General features: G+C 48.7%; 1 protein-coding gene across 1 annotated transcript in view; it reads left to right on the top strand.

The window, feature by feature from the left end:
• The first annotated feature begins 10,990 nt into the window (after positions 1–10,990).
• SPSB1 (splA/ryanodine receptor domain and SOCS box containing 1) overlaps positions 10,991–21,342 on the top strand; it is a 77,798-nt gene continuing 67,446 nt past the window's right edge. The window contains exon 1 of the mRNA XM_050788991.1: positions 10,991–11,156. The gene's annotated coding sequence lies outside the window, so the exon portion shown is untranslated. The remainder of the gene's footprint in view (positions 11,157–21,342) is intronic.

Consider the following 21,342-nt stretch of genomic DNA (forward strand, 5'->3'; position numbering starts at 1 on the left):
CCCGGTGGCTCTACTCCTGCATCTGTGGCTGGCCTCATAAGGGCCCTTGAGCTCACACAGGCCCCTGCAGCTGGGAGCCCTGCTTGATAACGAGGCACAGCCATGCGATAGGAACTAGGGAGAGACCCTGACGCGCTGACGGGAGCCATCTCCAAGTCAGGCTGTTGGGGAAAGAGGAAAGAGGCAGCCCTGTGTGTGGTGTGAGGTACCTATCTTGGAGAGCACAGATGGGTCTGAAAGCTCTGGGCAACGCCCAGGAAGCTGGCCAGAGGGTGACCACTGGAGAGGGGAATGGAGATTCCTTTTATACTGTCGGAATCTCCTTTTCTCGATTTGTTTTGCGTTTTCATCCAATAATGCATGCTGCTCAGATCTGAATGTTTGTGTTCCCTCCAACCCCCAAATTCCTCTGCTGAAATCCTAACCCCCAAGGTGGTGGTATTAGGAGGGAGGAGCTTTGGGAGGTGATGAGATCATCACGGTGGAGCCCTTAGGATGGGATTTAGTGCACTTGTGAATGTGGCCCCAGAGAGCTCCCTCACTCCTCCACCACACGGGGTCACACAAAAAGAAGCCAGCCCTCAGGGAACAACAAATCTGCCAGCACCTTCACCTTGGACTTCCCAGCCTCCAGAACTGTGAGAAATAAAATTTATGTCATATATTTATCTTTTGCTTATAAGCTACCCAGTTTACAGTACTTTGTTACAGCAGCCTGGATGGACTAAGACACATACAAATAGTTTTTTAAATGTCAGAGTGTTACAAGTAAAACAAAACAAAAAAAAAACCCCAACCACTTCCTACCCCACCCCTTCCCACACCCAACTGCTACACCCAAGAGGTGACAACTTCCTATTCTTTTTAGCTGTTCTGATATTTACCGCTGTTATTTCTCAATAGTCTGCTTATGCTTCTGTTTCATAATCTTTTCATTTCTGGCATTACCTAAATGTCTGAAATCTAACAGGCTACATAGAATAATGATTAAGATGCTGACTTCTGAGCCAGATTACCTGGGTTCAATTCCAGGTGCTGCCACTTACTAGCTGTGCAACCCTGAACAAGTCACTAATCTGTGCCTCAGTTTCCTTATCTATGACATGGAATCGTAGTACCTACACCATAGGGCTCATGTGAGGATTAAAGGAGTTTACACATGTAAGTATTTATTCTGTGCTTGGAACATAATAAACTCTCAATTGAGTGTTGGCACTATTATTATTATTACTATTAACTTCCAGGTACGAGAGATGAGGAGTCACACTCTTCTTCCAACTTCATGGTATGGTTGTATTACAACTTTTGGTTAAATCAATATTCATCGTATTATTATCAGTATATAAATATTGTTTACAGCTGAGCCATGTAGTGTACTATGATTAAATTTCCTTTCTAGTTTATTTTTTGCTCTGTTTTTCCTGTATGTAATTATTGCTGTGTCTTTTAATTTCCTAACATGAGTTTTTCCCTTCAAATCACTGACAGAATTGTGACTTTTCTGTCAATATAACCAGTACATAAGGTCACCCATTGATTCCACTTCTGGAGCCTGTTGGCCTCCTCCTCCTCCCCATTATGATGCCTCTTTGAGCAGGGGTCTAGCATGGCTAAGGGCCAGCCTGAATGGGCACCCAAATCCTGAGTTCCAAATATCTCTCTCCAGTAAAAGCAATGGGCCGCCCTGACTGTGAGTTGCCTGCATGGCAGAAATCATAATCAAAATAATGGACTCCCATAGGGGTTGAGGCTGAGCTTGGGGCTCACTCTGGAGGAAGGAGAGGGGCTCCCTGGTGTGACATGGGTTTGCTTGGGGTCCATGGCACAGAGAGAGACTTTACGAACAGTTCTACTTCCAGTCTTGGAATTTAAACCTAAAACACTAAGACTAATTTCTAATTTCTGTTGCCCGCTAGTTCTGGGCCCTGAACAAGTCACTTAGGTCTGCATGCCTCAGTTTCCCCACTCAGCCATCATGGGTGTTTCAGGATCATCCACTCCCCCAAGTGCTGGCATTGGAGGATTTTGTGATTTGGGGGCTGCCCAGCTCATGTTCCAGGTGGGTAGGGGAAGCATTGGTCCACTGCTGCCTGCCTCTGGGGAGGGGGTCTGTAAGGAAACTTCCAGAAGCTGGGAATGTATGGTTCTTTTGCTATAAGGAGAGGGAGGGGAGGGCAGTCGATGTTGGGGTCCAGGGCTGATGGAAAATACACTCCTCCTGCCTTTCAGCTCTCAGGGGAACTGCAAAGGTATCAATAGAATAACAGAGTGAATCCAAATACAGTAGAAGGAAGGAATAATAGAAAATATTACAAAGAATGAAATGGAATATGAAGAAATAGTAGAGAAGATCAATAAAGCAAAAAATGATGATTTTAAAGACTAAAACAGAACATTCACACTTGGCAAACTTGATCAACTACAAAGACAGAAAAACAAAGAGAGAGAGAAATGCAAACAGTATTAGAAATGAAAAATGGGAGCTAAATATAGAGACAATAGAAAATATAAAGATCGAAAGAATAGACCATGAAAAACTTCTTTATGGCAATACACTTGAAAACATATATTCTAATAAACAGGGATGCCCAGTATACATATGATATACACATTCTACACTTGTGGCATGACTAGAAATCAGCATAGAGTCCAGGTTGAGTCTGGCTTCCTAGAATGGAAATTCATTCAATTAATACTTATGGATACATACTGCATACTTTTAATTGTGCTAGTGCTAACTTTTTTTTTTTTTTTTTTTTTGAGACAGAGTCTCACTCTGTCACCCAGGCTGGAGTGCAGTGGTGTGATCTTGGCTCACTGCAACCTCAGCCTCCAGGGTTCAAGCGATTCTCCTGCCTCAGCCTCCTGAGTAGCTGGGACTACAGGCATGTGCCACCACGCCTGGCTAATGTTTGTATTTTTAGAAGAGACAGGGTTTCACTATGTTGGTCAGGCTGGTCTTGAACTCCTGACCTCGTGATCCACCCACCTTGGCTTCCCAAAGTGCTGGCATTACAGGCGTGAGCCACCATACCCAGCCTAACATATTTTTATAAATGAGATAGACATTAAACAAATCAGTAAAAGAAATAAGTATTAACAATTGTGGTAAGTGCAGTATAGGAAAAGTGAGAGTGTTTGACAGGGAACCTAATCTTACTAGGGCAAAGGGCAGATCAGCAAAGGTTACTTGAAAAAGTGATATTTAAGCTGTGACCTCAGTGAGTAGAAATAATCCGGGTTAGAAGGTGGTACAGAGTCTAAATACAGAGGAGAAAGAAAGCGATATATGAAAGCAGTCTGATACGAAGGATCAACCGGGGATCAGAGGGTGCAAAGGTAGAAAGGTGTGTGACTCGGTGTGATCAGAGGGGGGCCCATGGGAACCATGGGGAAAGTGAGCGGCAGAGGGTCCTGTCCCAGAATCCTCTTCTGTGGCCATGGCAGGGCCAGCGTGTGTCGCCCCATAGTGAAGGTGGGCAGGTACGTGTATGTCCTTCCACAGGAGCCTAATGCCAACCTTGGCAGGGTCCCCTGGAGACGGTTTCCTGAAGGCCACCTCAGGAGGCCGGGGCTGGGGCCCATTAGACCTACAGACTCCCAAGGTCCTCCTTTGGTTTTTCACCTGCTGTCTCTTCGTTTCCACTTGACTCAGTTCTGCTCAAGGAAATGTCTCAATTTGTTCAACAAACATTGTTTGAGGACGGTAGAAGATTATATTAGTGTTCAGATGTTTACTGTCCCCCCACCCAGTGGAACAGCGTTCTTCTCCACCCCATGGCCTGGGACTCGACCACAGGACTTGTTTTGCAAAGCCACTGGAAGTGAATGGATGGGACTGAAGCCAAATTGAAATGCATTCGCTCCAACAGGCTTTTCTTCTCCTCCTCTACCATCGCAGGGAGAGCTTCCAGGCCTCCCACCGCCCTTCAGCCCAAGCCCCAGGATGAACACATGCAGAGCCGTTCTGTGGGCCAAGCCCAGGCAGCCTCCATGGCAAAGCAGTCACCCAGTCAAGCCCAGGGGGACCTGCTGAGCCCCCTCCAGCCACCCTGCAGAAATGAGAGTGAGAACAAATGGTTTGAAGCCACTGAGTTTGGGGGTGGTTTGTTCCACAGCAATGGATGACTGACACAAGGGACTACCACGGGTCAAGGTCCCACCCACATAAGCCTTGGGAGTTCACTGGGAAGCAAAGGCAGACCCTCATGAAATGAACAGTCTGGCGAGATGTAGATTAACGAAAAAATCAGACAAGTAAGTGTGAAAATCACCCCCATGACAAGTGCAATGAGGGGGTTCATGGGAGCATGTGCCATAGGAGCAGTGAGCAAGTCAGACCACAGAGAGTCTGTGGCCACAGAAGGTTTTTGGACTCTATTTTAAAAGCGGTGAGTGGGGGTCTGAAATGTGCATTTTGCAAAGATCATTTCTGCTATTGAGTGGGAAACAGATTGGGAGGGGCTGTGAATGCCAGGAGGTGGATGAGGAGGCTCGGCAGTCATCTAGGTGAGAGGCGATGGTGGTACGTGGCTGACAAGGTCAAGATCAAGGTGTGGGCAGGGCTGTGCTCTCTCTGAAGGCTCTAGGGGAGGATCCTTCCTTGCCACTTTCAGCTTCTGATGGTTGTGGGCAATCGTTGGCATTCTTTGGCTTGTAATGCCTCACTCCAATCTCTGTATCTCTTCTCCGTGTTTCCATGTTCTAATCTCCCTCCTTTTATAAAAAGGACACCTGTCATTAGATTAAGGCCTGTCCTAATCCAGTATGGCCTCATCTTAACTTGGTTATGTCTGCAAATACCCTATTTCCAAATAAGGTCGTATTCACAGGTTCCAAGTGGACATGAATTTTGGGGGAACACTCTTCAACCCAGTACAGAGTGGCATGGGGTGGGGGCAGAAGATGTGACAGCGTGGACAGTGTTGGGGGTTACTTGAGGAGGGGAAATGAATGGAATGTGGGAGGGGGCCACCGGTGGGCCATCTGGTGCCCTATTCTTTTCTTGACCACATTCTGACCTTTCTTTCTGGCCACGGAGCCACTCCTTAGAGTCAGCGTCTGCTCATTTCCTTGTTGTGCGGTCAGGCTTGTCCCTGACTTGCACAGATCCTTTATTTGGCTATTGTTCTGCCTATGACCGTCACTGGGGCTGCGAAGGGAGCACCTACCCTTTTCTTTGCCACTTGGTACTCCCGGTGCTCTGGGTTCAGAAGAGTCACTCTCAATCTGACCTGGGCCAACGTGCAACTTGGCTTTTGCGTTCAGGGGTTCAAGTCCTGGCCCTACCACTTACTGGCTTGGCGACTCTGGGAGATCTATGTAACCACTTTGTATCTCAGCTTCCCCACCGTAGAGTGGAGATAATCATAGAACCCACCTCATAGAACCCACCTCCTATGAGGGTCACATGAGATAGTCCCTGTACCATACAGAGCACGGTGCCTGGCACATAGCACTCAATAAATTTTAGCTTTGAAAACGTCTATTGTCATTCTATGGGTTTGGATCCCTTAATTATTTCTTCTTCCAAACTGACATCCCCTGAAGAGAAAGATCCAGGACATCCCCACTGAAGCAGCCCTCCCAGAGTCAGCCTCACTGTTTTCAGCTGGAACGTGCCAAGCTCTGTGCAGAAGGGTGGCAGGACAGACTGGGTGCGGTGGCTCACACTTGTAATCCCAACGCTTTAGGAGGCCCAGGCAGGCAGATCACATGAGCTCAGGAGTTTGAGACCAGCCTGGCCAACATGGTAAAATCCCATCTCTACTAAAAATACAAAATTAGCCAGGCGTGGTGGCGGGTGCCCCTAGCCCCAGTTCCTAGGGAGGCTGAGGCAGGGGAATCACTTGCACCCGGGAGGTGGAGGTTGCAGTGAGCCAAGATCATGCCACTGCACTCTAGCCTGGGCAATAGAGGGAGACTCCATCTGAGAAAAAAGAAGGGTGGCAGGACTGACGCTCCAAGCTCCTGGGGGTATTTTTCCAGGAATGAGGCAGAATGGGAGGTGATTCACTCTCATTCTCCAAACTGGTCCTTCATGGGATCAACGCTAACTTTAAAACCCAGCACAGAGCAAGGCATACAACTTACATCCAGTAAATGCTTGCTGAATGAATGAGGCAGTTGATCCTCTGGCTGGGGACAGGGGCATCCTGAGATGAGGATGGAGCAGAGAAGCTAGACCTGTCAGTTTGGCCTCTTTATCAAGGTGTTGACCAAACACAGCAAGCTCTGTGGTGGGGAACAGGAGGGTGAGATGTGTCCCTGACTATTGGAAATCTCTGATCTGTTATTTGAGACAGAAAGGTGAACTTTTCTAGAATATTAATATAGAGTCTTAAAATTTGAACTGAAGCCACTGAATACAGGTCTTTCTCCCTCTCTAAGTTTTTAAAAAAAGACCACAGAGCAAACTTACATAAAATGATTATTTGTTAACACTGTTACCAACTGGAATGATCTCATTTATTGTTTACTATTGGTCTCTCCCACTGAAATGGAAATTCTCTAAGGCCCAGAGCCTGGTCCATATTGTTTATCGCTCTCCAGCATGCAGAATAGCACTGTTCCATATTTATTTATTAGGTTCCTAAATTTTTAATAAAAATAAATACTGAGGGATCAAATAATAAATACTTGGAGGGGATTTTGCTTTGATTGTTTAATGGAGTTTTACTACATTAATACTACTAAAATTAGTTAATTATATTATAACGTATATTCAAGATGTCCCATGGATAAAGATAAACTGAAATACTGTTAAAAGCAACTGGTGAAGATTTAAGATAGGCACCAATATCACAGCCTGCTCACTATTACTTCACTGTGTTTTTGAAGAACTTTGCAATAGTTATTGTCCCAAACCCAAGATCATCTCTTTATTATTTTTTTATCAAAGTCATAGGAACTCTTTCCAAGCCTGTTTATCATCTAATGTCTCATTTAAATCTCCCCAAAACTTTGCTCTGAATCTTTTCCTTTATTCGTGATTAACAATGTCTGATAGAGCTATAGTGCAATATCATGCTTTGCCAGCAGGCGTCGCTGTCTGACAATATGTGATCCGGTGTGAGCACTACAACAGTTTATGACCAAATGATCTACAAAATGAATCAATGTACTAAATTAGGGAATATTATGAGATCAAAATTCTGTAAGTAGTTGGCTGTGATGGCTCATGCCTATAATCCCAGTACTTCGGGAGGCCAAGGCAGGAAGGTCACTTGAGCCCAGAAGTTCAAGACCAGCCTGGGCAACATGGTAAAACCCTGTCTCTATTTTTTTTTAATTAACATATAAAGCACTCTACTTCTGTTTTGCATCATGAGATAAGTATACGTCTTATGCTAAGGATGCATAATAGATGTAAATTTTATTAATATGCTCCAGTGTTCTTTATGTTCTGGTGGATCTTGCTACAATTCTGTGTTGTGGATCCCAGGCTTTAAAAAAAAAAAAAAAAAAAAAAAAAAACTATTATCTTGAAAATTCTCAAAATCCTTGATTTCATTCCAGCACAATTAATTGTGCTCAATTAATGTTTGTTGAATGATTGCACCACCTCCCCAAATTCTGGGGAAATGTGTAGAGCAGTTCCACAGATGAGAACAGGAAATCTCAGAAAGGTTAAATAACTTGCTCAAGGTCACATAGCTGATGAATGGCAGAGCTGGGGGTTGCATTGGGTTTGTCTATTACCAAATCCTTTGCACATTCGCTCCAGTTGGCAAAAGGGACTCGGAGAAGACGGCAGCCCTTAACACTTGTGAGGGCAGGAGGATTCTGCGCTAAGAGCTCAAGGCTCAGAACCATCGTCAGAAAAAGTAGCTGATGCTAATTCACCATCTAACAGTTTCTCTTCACCATTTCCCGGAGACAGATTAAAGACAGGAGCAAATTGTGCTGATGCAAGTAATAAAATGTGTGTGGGGGTGGGGTGGAGTTGGGGGGGTTGGGGGTGACATCACTGGGAGCTCAGAGCCACCTCCCTCCCGACTCACCCCTGCAGTACACAGATCCTTGAAGAAGTCCTGAGTCACCCTTCAAACTTTTGGATAGTATCTATCAGCTTATGTCACAATGTTGCAAGATTGTGTATCTTTTTTTTTTTTTTTTTAACAAACAATAGTATCAGCATGCTAGGGTGATTCTGGGCCCTTCTGACACATAACCTGGCCTCCAGGATTGCTCAACATTGCCCCATGCCGCAGCAGTCACTGCCGGCTGACCAGCTTTCCATCATCCGGCCAACCTGCCCAGCGACCTGGAGGAGAGGAGGTCCACTCCCCAGGGGTTCTTCTGGGAAATTTAGGTCAGCGGGATCTAATTATTCAACTGGATCAGAGCTGAGATTTCCAGATTAACGCCGAAGGGGGGTGGGGTGGGGGTGCTGAAGACTTTTCATCAGGAACTGTCTTTCAGGGCCTTAAATATCAAAGCTGAGTCTCTAGCTCCAAAGTGCCCCAGTCTGCCCTGGAAGCTTCCCAGATGGTAAGAGGTGAGGCCTGGAGGAGATCCTCTTAGGAAAGCTGACACACCATGGCCCCAGACCACGTGGCCGTAGCACCAGCCCCATGAGATGACAGTGCCTGGTAGAGGCCACACACACAGTGAATAACCCACCAAACAGGGCTACTCTCCCAAGGAGGAGAAATGAACCCATCAGAGGCAGCTGTGATTTTTCAGCAATGACTGCAGTGGGCTGCACCCCATGGGCCTGTCCCAGAGGCTCTCACCAGTCTCCCAAGTAAACAACAGTTCTCAAAATACAGAGTGGCTGGAGGGGGTCATATGCTCTTTTTTTTTTTTCTTTTTTTTGAGACGGAGTCTTACTCTGTCTCCCAGGCTGGAGTGCAGTGGCTCGATCTCAGCTTACTGCAAGCTCCGCCTCCCGGGTTTACGCCATTCTCCTGCCTCAGCCTCCCGAGTAGCTGGGAAATTGTTTTGTTTGTTTGTTTGTTTTTAAGTAGAGACAGAGTTTCACCATGTTAGCCAGGATGGTCTGGATCTCCTGACCTTGTGATCTGCCCACCTCAGCCTCCCAAAGTGCTGGGATTACAGGCGGGACTCATGCTGTTTTAAAATTATTATTATTACTGTTTTTTTTTTTTTTTGAGATGGAGTCTTGCTCTGTTGCCCAGGCTGGAGTGCACAGGTACAGTGTTGGCTCACTGCAACGTCTACCTCCTAGGTTCAAGAGATTCTCCTGCCTCAGCCTCCCGAGTACCTGGGATCACAGGCACACACCACCACACCCAGCTAATTTTTGTATTTGCAGTAGAGATGGAGTGTTGCCATGTTGGCCAGGCTGGTCCTGAACTCCTTTTGTGTGTGTGTGTTTGTGTGTGTGTGCGTGTGCATGTGTGTGTGACGGAGTCTCGCTCTGCCACCCAGGCTGGAGTGCAGTGGCGCAATCTCGGCTCACTGCAATCTCCACCTCCTGGGTTCATGCCATTCTCCTGCCTCAACCTCCCAAATAGCTGGGTTTTGCAGGTGCCCGCCACCATGCCCGGCTAATTTTTTATATTTGTAGCAGAGATGGGGTTTCATTGTGTTAGCCAGGATGGTTTTGATCTCCTGACCTCATGATCCACCCGCCTCGACCTCCCAAAGTGCTGGGATTACAGGTGTGAGCCACCGTGCACGGCCAATTATTATTATTATTATTTAATTTTTGTGCTGAGTCTGTGTCTTGCTCTGTTGCCCGGGCTGGTCTTGAACTCTTGGGTTTAAGTGATCTGCCTGCCTCAGCCACCCAAAGTGTGGGGATTAAGGGCGTGAGAGCCACCACATCCAGCCTCAAGTGCTCTTTTAACTGGGAAGCACCCCTAAGCTGCTGGCCATGGCTGCCCACCTGACCAGTCTGGGTTCAGCATTCCTAAACCGCTGGCACCTGGAAAGTCAGAATGCCCACTCAGGCCCGCCCAGCCCAGGGCAGTCGGTTGAGTCTCCGTATTCCTATTCTGAGTTCAAACAAAGCTAAACTAAACTGATTTTCAGCACCGTAAGATGGGAGACATCAAACTTTGTAATCTCACAGTTCAGTTGGGTTCCAAGCTCTGGACAGCTGGCCTCGGGCCAGGCACTGTTTCCTCTTTACAGTGAGGGTGATACTAGTCCCGCCTTCACTGTATTGGGTTATGGTAAAGACCCAATAACTACGGTAGCCCCACTATTTGTTTCGACTTCCCCAGAAAGGCTAACTCCTCACCGTTTTCAATGGACACTACACAGCGAGGGGTGGGGAATGCAAGACAATTTTGCTCTCCAAACAATAATGTCTTTAAAATCTTCCCAGTCCCAAGTGACTGCTCTGCTCGGGGAAGGGGCAGGAAAATTCCTTGGACGAGCTAGAGCCACAGGACAAGTCCTCAGAGGCTGGGACCTGTTCAGGGAGCAGCCCTGCGGATGCCAGGTGCCCGCGCCCTCAGGGTCTTGAGGTCCGAGGCCCCCGTCCCCGTGGACACCGAAACGTGCGGGGCTGAAACAGCGCTGCAGGAGGCTCCCTGGACCCCCTGGCGGCCGCCCACCCGTCCCCGCTGGGCACTTCAGAGGAACCCGGCGAGGCCTTGCTCGGGATTACTGGGACAACCCCACTCTCCGCGAAGATTTCTCCTTCTCGTAAGACCCCCGTCCCCACTCCAGCCTCCCGCGGCTGCAACCCAGGCCCTGCGCCACGCGTTTCCCAAAGACGCCTCCGGAGGGACCAGAGCTTCGGGCTGGCAACACCAAGGCGGTGACTCGGGAGAGGGCGGCGGACTAAGGGGGCGAAGGGGGCGGCAGAGCGAGCGTCGGGCTTACGCGACCCGCGCCCCGCGCCCCCTGCCTTCCATGCAGTGTTGAGTGGTCTGTGCGCCCGAGGCCGGGGGCGGGGCGGGGCGGGGCGGGGCGGGGCGGGGCGGGGCGGGGACAGGGGACGGCCCCACCCACCGGCGCTTTTCTCTTTTTTTCACTTTAAAGCCGTCGGTTGATTTTCTCCTCCGCACAGAAGTCGCGCTCGGGCAGCCTGCGCGCTCGCAGCAGGAACCAGGCTCCAGGCGCCGGCGCCGGGGCCGCGGGGAGGAGGCGACTTCGCTCCCTGCGGCGGGCGCGGCCCGGGCGCCCGAGCCTCCTCGGCCTTGGAGAGCAGCGGCGGCGGCGGCACCCCGGGCGCGGTAGGCGGCGCGGGGCACCTGGGACCCGATGGGTGGGCGTCCGGCCCGGGCGGGGGGCGCGGGGGCCCGGGCGGGGGCGGACGCGGGGATCGCGGCGCTGGGGGACCGAGTGGGTGGCGCGGGGCCGGGCGCAGGGGAGCGGGTGGGGTACGGGATGGGGACTCGGGGCGCGGCTCCTCCCGCGGTGGCTTCGGGGGCGCCTGCCTCTCCGCGGATCCAGGGAAAGGGGCCCGGGCCCGCTCCTCGCTGCCGCCGCTGCAGGGCAGGGGTCCCGGGGCGAGGCCCGGCGGCGGTCTCAGGGCGCGGGGACCGTCGCGACGAGTTGCGGTCCCGAGGAGGGGCCGGGGCGCTCCGGGGCCGTTGACCCGTCCCCTCCTTAACCCGGGGGCAGCGGGACCCCGCTGGGCTGAGTTAGTTTCGCTTTTCCCGCCAGTCCGAGTCGGGATTGGCGGCGCGGCCCGGTCCGCCGTCAGGGTGCCCCCACCCTCCCGCAGCACCTCCCCCAGGGAGCCTGCCGGGGACACCCGAGCGCCGCCCTCCCCGCCGCCCCGGAGCCGCCGCAGCTTCTCCCAGCAGCGGAGGGAGAGCCGGAGAGTTGTCAGGAAATCGATTAAATCGGAAAAACAAGGGCGGCCTGGGCCCGCGGGAGGACTCGCGGATGGGTCACCGTCCCCGGGCGTGTGCGGGGCTCGTGGCGTCCAGGTTCCGGTGAGGGGTGAGGACGGGACGGGACGGGACGGCCCCCAGGGGAGGGTGCGGGTCTGCAGGAAGAGCGGGTGTCTCTGAGAGTGCATCTGCGTGTGTGTTTGTGCGTGTCCTTGTGAATATGTACCTGCGTATGAGTGTATTTGTGTGTTCATGTGTGTATGTCTCTAAGTGCATCTGTGTATGTATGTGTCTTTGAGTGTGTGTCTGAGTGAGTCTGTGTGTCTGTCAATGTGTGCCTGAGACTCTGAGTGACTGTGTGTGTGTCTCTGTGTATTTGTGTGTGCCTCTGTACGTCTGTGTGTGTCTTGAGTGTGTGTGTGTGAGTTGTGTATATGTCTTTGGCTGTGTGTCTCTGCAAGTTTGTGTCTCCGAGTGTGTGTCTGTGCAAATGTGTGTCTCTGTGTCTTTGTGTGTGTGTGTCGTTGTGTGTCTTTGTGTGTGTCTCTGTGTGTCTTTGTGTGTCCGCATGTGTGTCTCTGTGAGTGTCTCTGTGTGTGTGTCTCTGAGTGTGTCTGTGTATGTGTGGGTGTCCGAGTGTGTGTCTGTGTGTCTTTGTGAGTGTGTCTGTGTGTGTGTGTGTGTCTCTGTGAGTGTGTGTGGGGACCATGCCGGAGGACCTCTGGTTCCTAGGTGCTGCTCCTCGTGGTGATTTCTTTGCTTTGTTCTGGATAGCTGGGCGTGCTGGGCCACAGACACCTCACTAGGCCAGCCCTGCTGGTGCCCCCGAGGAGAGTGCAGGCTCTTCCTCCCTCCATTTCTCTGAAAATGAACTACACAGTTTGGGGGTGAGTTGGCAGGGGCTGCTTCCTGAGTGAGTAATATTTAATTAAACACTCCAGTCTGTAGCATCAGAAACTGGTCATGAGTTGAGTTTTAACAGGTGTTCATGGTAAAAGCGCCATCCCTGGTGACTAAGGTTTGGTGTCCTTGGAAGAATTTTCTTGTTGCGGGGGGCTGGGCCCACAACTTCATTTCTCATTGTGGGGTGTGAGGAAAACAGCAAGCAAGGAAGGGGATGAGGGCCTCTCCCTTCTGCCCTGCCCCCTCCTCAGACCCCCCTCCCAGTGGTGGAAAGCCCTGGGCTAAGCATGAGCGGCACAGGTGGTGGTCTCTCCCCACTGAGGAATTTTGGAGTCAGAGAAGCCCTGTCTTACTGTCTAGGCCAACCTGTCCTTTCCCAGCAGAGGCCCAGAGAGGGTGGTTCACTTACCCAGATTGCACAGCCAGGGCTATGGACCAAGACTCCCCAGTCCTGAAACTGTTGCTGTTGGTTACTGTCCCCAGCACTGAGGTCATGGGCCAGGCACTTCATGTCTCCCCAGCTGTGAAGTGATGGGCTGGATTAGATCATTTAAAGCACTCCTGCTCTCTTACAGCTGCTTTTCTTCTGCAGGGAGCACTTTACCCAGTAGATGGAGTGTGTGTGTGTGTGTGTGTGTGTGTGTGTGTGTGTGTGTTTGTGGGTGGGGAGGTGTGGAGTGGACTAAGGCAATCACTTTACAAGTCTTCCTTTTCCAGCCTGGCTACCACCGTAGCAGCAGAGAAAACAAAAGCAGTAGCACATTGGCCCCAGTGGCTCAGACAGCCCCGAGCAGGGAGCAAACCCAGTGCCATGCCGGCTTCAGGGAGGCCAGGCCCTGGGAAGAATCAGTGGGTTTCAGGGCCCTTAGGAAGGAGTGGTCCTGCCTGGGGCCCCGGTGATGTCACTTTGGAGCTGGGTGAGGCCGTTTCTTGGGCTGCTCCAGTAAGGCTGGATCCGCCCTTCAGTGGGTTCCTCTGGGCTGCTGCAAAAAACTCACCCCCTTGGAATCATCACAGATGTTTAATTTCTCCACCAGAGCTGGGGAATGGGGTTGGGTCCCAGCTCGTGGAAGCCAGCGTTGCCCTCCCACCCCCATGGTGTGTGCCGTGCTCCCTTCCTGCACCTGCCCCTCCTCCTGGGTGGATGGAAACTTGCCTGCAGACGCATTTTCAAATTTAGCAAAACCTCTGATTCTCATGGTGTTCATGAGTTCATCTGGGCATTTTGCATCAGTTCTTCTCAAGAAATAGGTTGTGGCTGGTGTGCATGATTCAGTTTATCTTTTTGTTCTGAAAAATTTTATCAGACGAAAGCACAAGGTCAGGTACAGGTGTGCCTCAGTCTGCCCCGGGGTGTGTTACCTTCTTCCCAACCCCCAACACTCGATCAATGAAATTCAGACTCTAAGGCACTTTGATTTTGGACTTTCAATGAGTGCTCTCCCCTCCCCCAGTTATCTGATAACATCTCCCCCAGTCTAAAGTTCCACTGGCAGCCAGGTGCCAGGCTCTGTGCTACAGAGTGCTTTATGGACGTGACTTTGAGTCCTAAGCATAATAATAGTGGGAAATGGTTTCATGGTTTCACAGTGCATGTGAGTGCTGGCTCTGACCTGAGTCCTTGACACGTTGACTCATGGGCTTCCTAAGGACCCTGGGAAGTGGGTTCTGCCTCCATGTCCATTCTCCTGAGGCTTGGAATGGGCAGGTAACTTGGCTAAGGTCTCGCTGCAAGGGAATGGTAGAGCCAAAACTCGAATCCAGATTTGGCACCCAAGTCCTTTGCCAGTGCAGTTTGTCACTTCCACCACCTGAGCCTTTTCTTCAAGAAGTATGTGCTTATTTTTTAAATGAAATGTTTTGTTATTATGGAAAATATCAAAAATACCAAAGTTAGAAGCAGAGTATGATGAGCCCCCAGGTTTCCTCACCTTGCATGCACACACATACTCACATACGCACATACATACTTATGCTCGCAGAAGACACGCACATATGTACACACACATACACAAACATATGCATGCACACTTACATATGCACACACATACATGCACACATACACACACACCCTGGATTATTTTGAAGCGCGTACAAGATGTCAGGTCATCCGTAGCTTCTTCCTAAGAAGCATTTAAAGGAAGCATCAAGTCTCAAAGAGGTTGACTGTTACTTTATGCAGGGCAAGAGTCAGGAGATGTACATCCATTCTGACTTGGACTTGAGGCTCCTTCCTTGCTTGGACAAAGGGAGGATGGCAAAACCCAACAGCTCATTGGGGGATCTGTCCTGCTGCCAACCCCCTGGAACCTTTGGGAAGCTGCCTGTTTGCTTTGTGTTTTAAAAGTTCTGTTCATTGCCCAACGTTAAAAATAAATGAGTCCAGTGGTCATGAGACAGACCACATCAACAACAGGCTTAGGCTCTCGGGGCCTTTCTTGGAGATGGGGAAGAGAATCCGCCAAGGCACAGCCCAGCCTTGCCCGCCATTGAGGTCCAGACCTTGTGCAATGCAGGCATGGGATTTGTGGCAGGGCTGGCTGTCAGGAGATGTGACTGTGAGAATGGTTTGTCAACAACCTCTGCATCTGATCTGAAACTGAGCCTGCCCCTCTTGAATTTACTGCGTAGGCGATGGGTGGAGGAGTCCAAGAGTCTCTGCCACCTTTGGGCATCTCTTGGAAAACTAGGAAGACACTGGGTAATTTGAGCGCAAGATGAAGAAAGTATTAGGATGCAAACCCCACCCTTGAGAAATGACTGCTGAGTAGGAATATAGGATTCCAGGGTTGGAAAAACCTACCTGTGACAAGGGCTTGACAGGTGCCCCAGTTGTGAACACCCCTTGCCAGACAGTCTGAGTGTGGCCGATCTGGTCACACCCTTTCCAAGGTCAGAGTGAGGAGCTGCACTCCACTCCAAGAGAACCACTTGAGTTTTCTAACTGATACAAGCAGACACCAAGGGAGCATGTGTGGGAGTGGATATCAGGATGTGGAACCAACATAAAGTTGGATCCGGCTGAATTTATGGATATAGGCCCACTAAGCAGAGATTCTGCACTTAATGTTGTAGCTCAGGGAGTTAAGAAGAGATCCATTTGGTTGGTTGACTGGAACATGGATCAAAGAATGACCTGCTGTGAGTGAGTTCGAGTTGCTGGGTCTCCTTTGGTTTAATGTAGAGGTAGGGATTTATAGGCTTAGGTTTCATGTAGAGTTAGGGATTCAAAGACTTAAGGACATTGGAATGCTGGAGTGGATCTGTCACTTAAAAGCTACTCACCCACACTGGGAAGATTCAGAAGACAGATCTTTCACCAATACGTTGAAAGAGAGATTTGTGAGGGGCCCCAGCATCCCTGAAGAGCTCCGTGATCCAGCCCTTACAGTACAGTCACTCAAATGGAAAACTTAAATGCAACGGGAGTAATTGCATTTGGAGTGCAGGGGCCAAGTGGCAGTACTCAGCCATCCAAGGCAAGGTCAGTGTGGTTACCTAATGGACTGCAGAGGCAAAGCTGCAATCAGAATAGTCTGACTTGTGTGGATCTATGGCATTGGATAGTTAATCGTGGTGTTCTTAGAAGTGAAATAGACAGGAAACCTATGAACTTCTTACTTGATCTTATAAGTTACTTGATTCTTTGAAGTTTTCTATATAAGCAGAAACTTACAGGTCAAATGAAAAAGAAGTCTTGGGCCGGGCGTGGTGGCTCACGCCTGTAATCCCAGCACTTTGGGAGGCCGAGACGGGTGGATCACGAGATCAGGAGATCGAGACCATCCTGGCTAACACGGTGAAACCCCGTCTCTACTAAAAAATTCAAAAAACTAGCCGGGCAAGGTGGCAGGCGCCTGTAGTCCCAGCTACTTGGGAGGCTGAGGCAGGAGAATGGCATGAACCCGGGAGGCGGAGCTTGCAGTGAGCCACTGCACTCCAGCCTGGGGGACAGAGCGAGACTCTGTCTTGGAAAAAAAAGAAAAAAGAAAAGAAGTCTTAACTTGAATAAATGAAACAGAAAAATAATTAAAACAGAAAATCACAGCCCTCAATCAGCTTCCCAGGCTTGAGCCAGTTTACACAATTAAGCCCCCCTGAATGAATGAATGAATGAATGAATGAATGAATGAATAAACGAATGAATTGGAGGCTGGGTCCCTTTGAAGAAGGACCTCAGTACACTACAGCAAGTGTATGCTATTAGTCTTCCTCCTAGCCTTCCCCCAAAGGGACCTGTGGCCTTTTACCAGGGTGAATATGCATTGAGGAAAGGGAAATAATTAGACTTTTCAGGGATAACTGGACGCTGAACTGATACTGATTCCAGGACACCGAAAACATCACTGCGGCCCGCCAGTCAGAGAACGGGCTTATGGGGAGGTCAGGTGATCAATGGAGTTTTAGCTTCGGTCCAACTTGTGGTGGCTCCAGTGGATCCCTGAACCCATCCTGGGGTTATTTCCTGGTTCCAGGTTTGTAATTGACATACTGAGCACCTAGCAGAATCCCCACACTGGTTCCGTAACTTGTGCAGTGAGGGCTATTATGGTGGGAAAGGTCAAAGGGAAACCATGAGCATTGCCTCTGCCTAGGAAAATAGTACATCAAAAGCAGCATTGCGTCCCTAGTGGAGCTGCAGAGATTAACGCCACCATCAAGGACTTGGAGGATGAGGGCGGTGGTGACCCCCACCACACCCCCATTCAGCTCTCCGATTGGGCCGGCGCAGAAGACAGACGGACTTTGGAAACTGATAGTGGATTATTGTAAATTAACCAAGTGGTGACTCCAAAAATTCACATATCTCTGGTCCCTGGTACTGCATGCAGCTGTTGATCTGGCAAATGCCTTTCTCTTTATACCTGTCCATAAGGCCCACCAGAAGTAGTTTGCTTCCAGCTGATCAGGCCAGCAGTGCCCCTTGACGGTCTTGGCTCATGGGTATATCAGCTCTCCAGCCCTGTGTCACAGTTTACTTCACAGTCATCTTGATCACCTTTCCCTTCCACAGATATGCTAGGGCTGGACACAGTGGCTCACTCCTGTAATCCTAGCACTTTTAGCACTTCAGGAGGCTGAGGCAGGAGGATCACTTGAGCTCAGGAGTTTGAGACCAGCCTGGGCAACATAGTGAGACATCATCTCTATAATTTTTAATTTTTTTTTTTATTTTTTATTTTAGACAGAGTCTCGCTTGATCTTGGTTCACTGCATCCTCTGCCTCCTGGGCTTAAGTGATTATCTTGCTTCAGCCTCTCGAGTAGCTGGGACTACAAGTGTGCACCACCACTCCCAGTCAATTTTTTTTTTTTTAAGTAGAGATGGGGTTTCACCATCCCTACAAAAAAACTTTTAAAAACATTACCCAGACATGATGGTGCATGCCTGTGGTCCCAGCTACTTGGGTGGCTGAGGTGGGAGGATCACTTTAGCCTAGGAGGTCAAGACTTGCAGTGAGCAGTGATTGTGCTACTTTACTCCAAGCTGGGCAATAGAGTGAGACCCTGTCTCAAAAAAAAAAAAAAAAGTATCTTGCTGGTTCATTGCATTGATGTCATTATGCTTGATTGGACCTAGTGAGCAAGAAGTAGCAACCACTCTGGACTGATTGGTAGGACATATACATGTCAAGTGATGGGAAAGAAATTCGACAGAAATTTGGGGGCCTTCTCCCTTAGTGAAATTTCTTGGGGGCCAGTGGTGTCAGGCCTGTGAAGGTATCCCCTCTAAGGTGAAGAATAAGTTGTTACAGCTTTCCTCCTACAACCAAGAAAGAGGCACAATGCCTAGTGGGCCTATTTGGGTTTTGGAGGCAACACATTCCTCATTTGGGTGTGTTACTCCAGCCCATTTGCTAAGTCACTCTAACGTGTCTAGTTTTGAACGGGGCCCGTCGCAGAAGACTGCAACAGGTCCAGGCTGCGGTGCAGCCTGCTTTGCCACTTGGACCACCAGCGGATCCAGTGGTACTTGAGGTCAGTGGCAGACAGGGAGGCTGCTTAAAGCCTTTGGCAGGCCCCTGTAGATGAATCGCAGTACAGGCCTTGTGATTTTAGAGCAAGGCCCTGCCGTCATCTGCAAATAACTTCATGCCTTTTGAGAGACAGCTCTTGGCCTAATACTGGGCCCTAGTAGAAACTTAACGTTTGACCATCAGCCACGAAGTTGCCATGTGACCTGAGCTGCCCATCATGAAATGGGCGTTGTCTATGATCTGACCCACCAAACCGTACATTGGGCATGTACGGCAGAACGCTCCTGTCAGGTGGAAGTGGTATATATGGGATCAGGTCTCAGCAGGTCCTGAAGGCACAAGTAAGTGACATAAGGAAGTGGTCCAAAGGCCCATGGTTCTTACTTTGCCCACTGCCTTCTCTCTCCAGCCTGTACCTGTGGTCTCCTGGGGAGTTCCCTATGATCAGTTGACAGTGGAAGTGAAGACTCAGCCTGGTTTACAGATGGCTACAGATGACTCTTACTATATGCAGGCACCACCCAAAAGTGGACAGCTGCAGCACTATAGCCCCTTGCTGGGACGTCTCTAAAGGACAGGGGTGAAGGGAAATCCTCCCAGGCAGAGATTCAGGCAGTGCACCTGCTTGTACACCTTGCTTGGAAGGAGAGATGGCCAGATGAGTGATTATATACTGATTCATGGGCTGTGCCTGATGATTTGGCTGGATGGTCAGGGACTTGGGGACTTGGAAAGAATATGATTGGAAGATTGGTGACAAAGAAATCTGGGGGCCTGACATAGTGGCTCACACCTGTAATCCCAGCACTTTGGCAGGCCAAGGTGGGAGGATTGCTTGAGCCCAAGGAATTCGAGACCAGCCTGGACAACGTAGTGAGACTCCCCGTCCCCCATCTCTAAAAAAAAAATTAAAAATTAGCTGGGCATGGTAGCTCATGCCTGCAGTCCCAGCTACTTGGGAGGCTGAGGTGGGAGGATCACTTGAGCCTAGGAGGTTGAGGCTGCAGTGAGCTGTGATTGCTCCGGCCTAGGCAACAGAATGAGACCCTGTATCGAAAAACCCAACCAAACAAAAAAGAAATTGGGGGAATATGTATGTGGATAGACCTCCTGAGTGGGCAGAGGACATGAGGTATGTGGGTAGGATGACCTAGGTGGATTCTAGTCAGCCTCTTTCCTTAGCCACCCCTGTCATCGCCTGATGGGCTCAGGGACAAAGTAGTCATGGTGGCAGAGATGGAGGTGATGCGTGGGCTCAGCAACATGGACTGCCCACTCACCAAAGCCGACCTGGCTGTGGCTACCACTGGGTGCCAGTCTGCCAGCAGCGGAGACTAACACTGAGCTCCAATATGGCCCCATTCGCCAGGATGATCGCTGCACCTGGTCGAAGGCACATTGGACCACTTCTATTTTGGAAGGGGCAGCATTTTGTCCTTACTGGAACAGGCACTTATTCTGGATACAGATTCGTCTTCCCTGCACATAGTGCTTCTGCCAAAGTCACCATCCATTGATCCACAGAACACCATACCCACTGTCATGCTGTCCACATAGCACTGTTTCCAAGGAACTCACTTCACAACCAAAGAAGTGTGGCAATGGGCTCATGTGCATGGAATTGGCGGGTGAGCACGAGCCCACTGGTTTCACCTATCACGCTAAGTGGAACTATGACCTTGTTATTGCCTTTATTTGGAAATTAAGTATGACTTAAGATGCCAGTGGGTGCCTATGGGTGCCAGTTGATAAGGGGTAGACCTGTGATGATTGATTTTGGATGTCAACTTGACTAGATTAAGGAATACCCAGATAGATGGTAAAGCATTGATTATTCTCTATGCTTCAGTACTCACTGAGCCTGTCCCTTTTCTGCTAAAAAAAAAAAAAAAAAAAAAAAAAAAAAAAAAAAAAAAAAAAAAAAAAAAAAAAAAAAAAAAAAAAAAAAAAAAAAAAAAAAAAAAAAAAAAAAAAAAAAAGAAAAAAAAAAAAAAAAAAAAAAAAAAAAAAAAAAAAAAAAAAAAAAAAAAAAAAAAAAAAAAAAAAAAAAAAAAAAAAAAAAAAAAAAAAAAAAAAAAAAAAAAAAAAAAAAAAAAAAAAAAAAAAAATATAAAAAAAAAAAAAAAATAAAAAAAAAAAAAAAAAAAAAAAAAAAAAAAAAAAAATAAAAAAAAAAAAAAAAAAAAAAAAAAAAAAAAAAAAAAAAAAAAAAAAAAAAAAAAAAAATAAAAAAAAAAAAAAAAAAAAAAAAAAAAAAAAAAAAAAAAAAAAAAAAAAAAAAAAAAAAAAAAAAAAAAAAAAAAAAAAAAAAAAAAAAAAAAAAAAAAAAAAAAAAAAAATAAAAAAAAAAAAAAAAAAAAAAAAAAAAAAAAAAAAAAAAACAGGGAAACCCAGTGGTTTGACATTATGTAGAATGATCGGGCTGCCCCAGATGTGTCTGTGAGGGTTTTTTTGGAGGACACTGGCAATTGAGTCACTCAACTGGGTGGAGAGGATCTGCCCTCCATGTGGGCAGGCACCATCCAGTCAGCAGGGGGCCTGGATGAAACAAAAGGCTGGAGGAAGGGCGAATCCCGGCTCTCTGTCCCAGAGCTGGGACGCTCTTCTCCTGCGCTTGGATGTCAGAACTCCAGGTGTTCTGGCCTAGACTCTGGGACTTGTACAAGTGGTCCCCGGAGTCTTTGACCTGGGACTGGGAAT

This window comes from Macaca thibetana, chromosome 1 (genome assembly GCF_024542745.1).
Source record: "Macaca thibetana thibetana isolate TM-01 chromosome 1, ASM2454274v1, whole genome shotgun sequence".
Classification (NCBI taxonomy): domain Eukaryota; kingdom Metazoa; phylum Chordata; class Mammalia; order Primates; family Cercopithecidae; genus Macaca; species Macaca thibetana.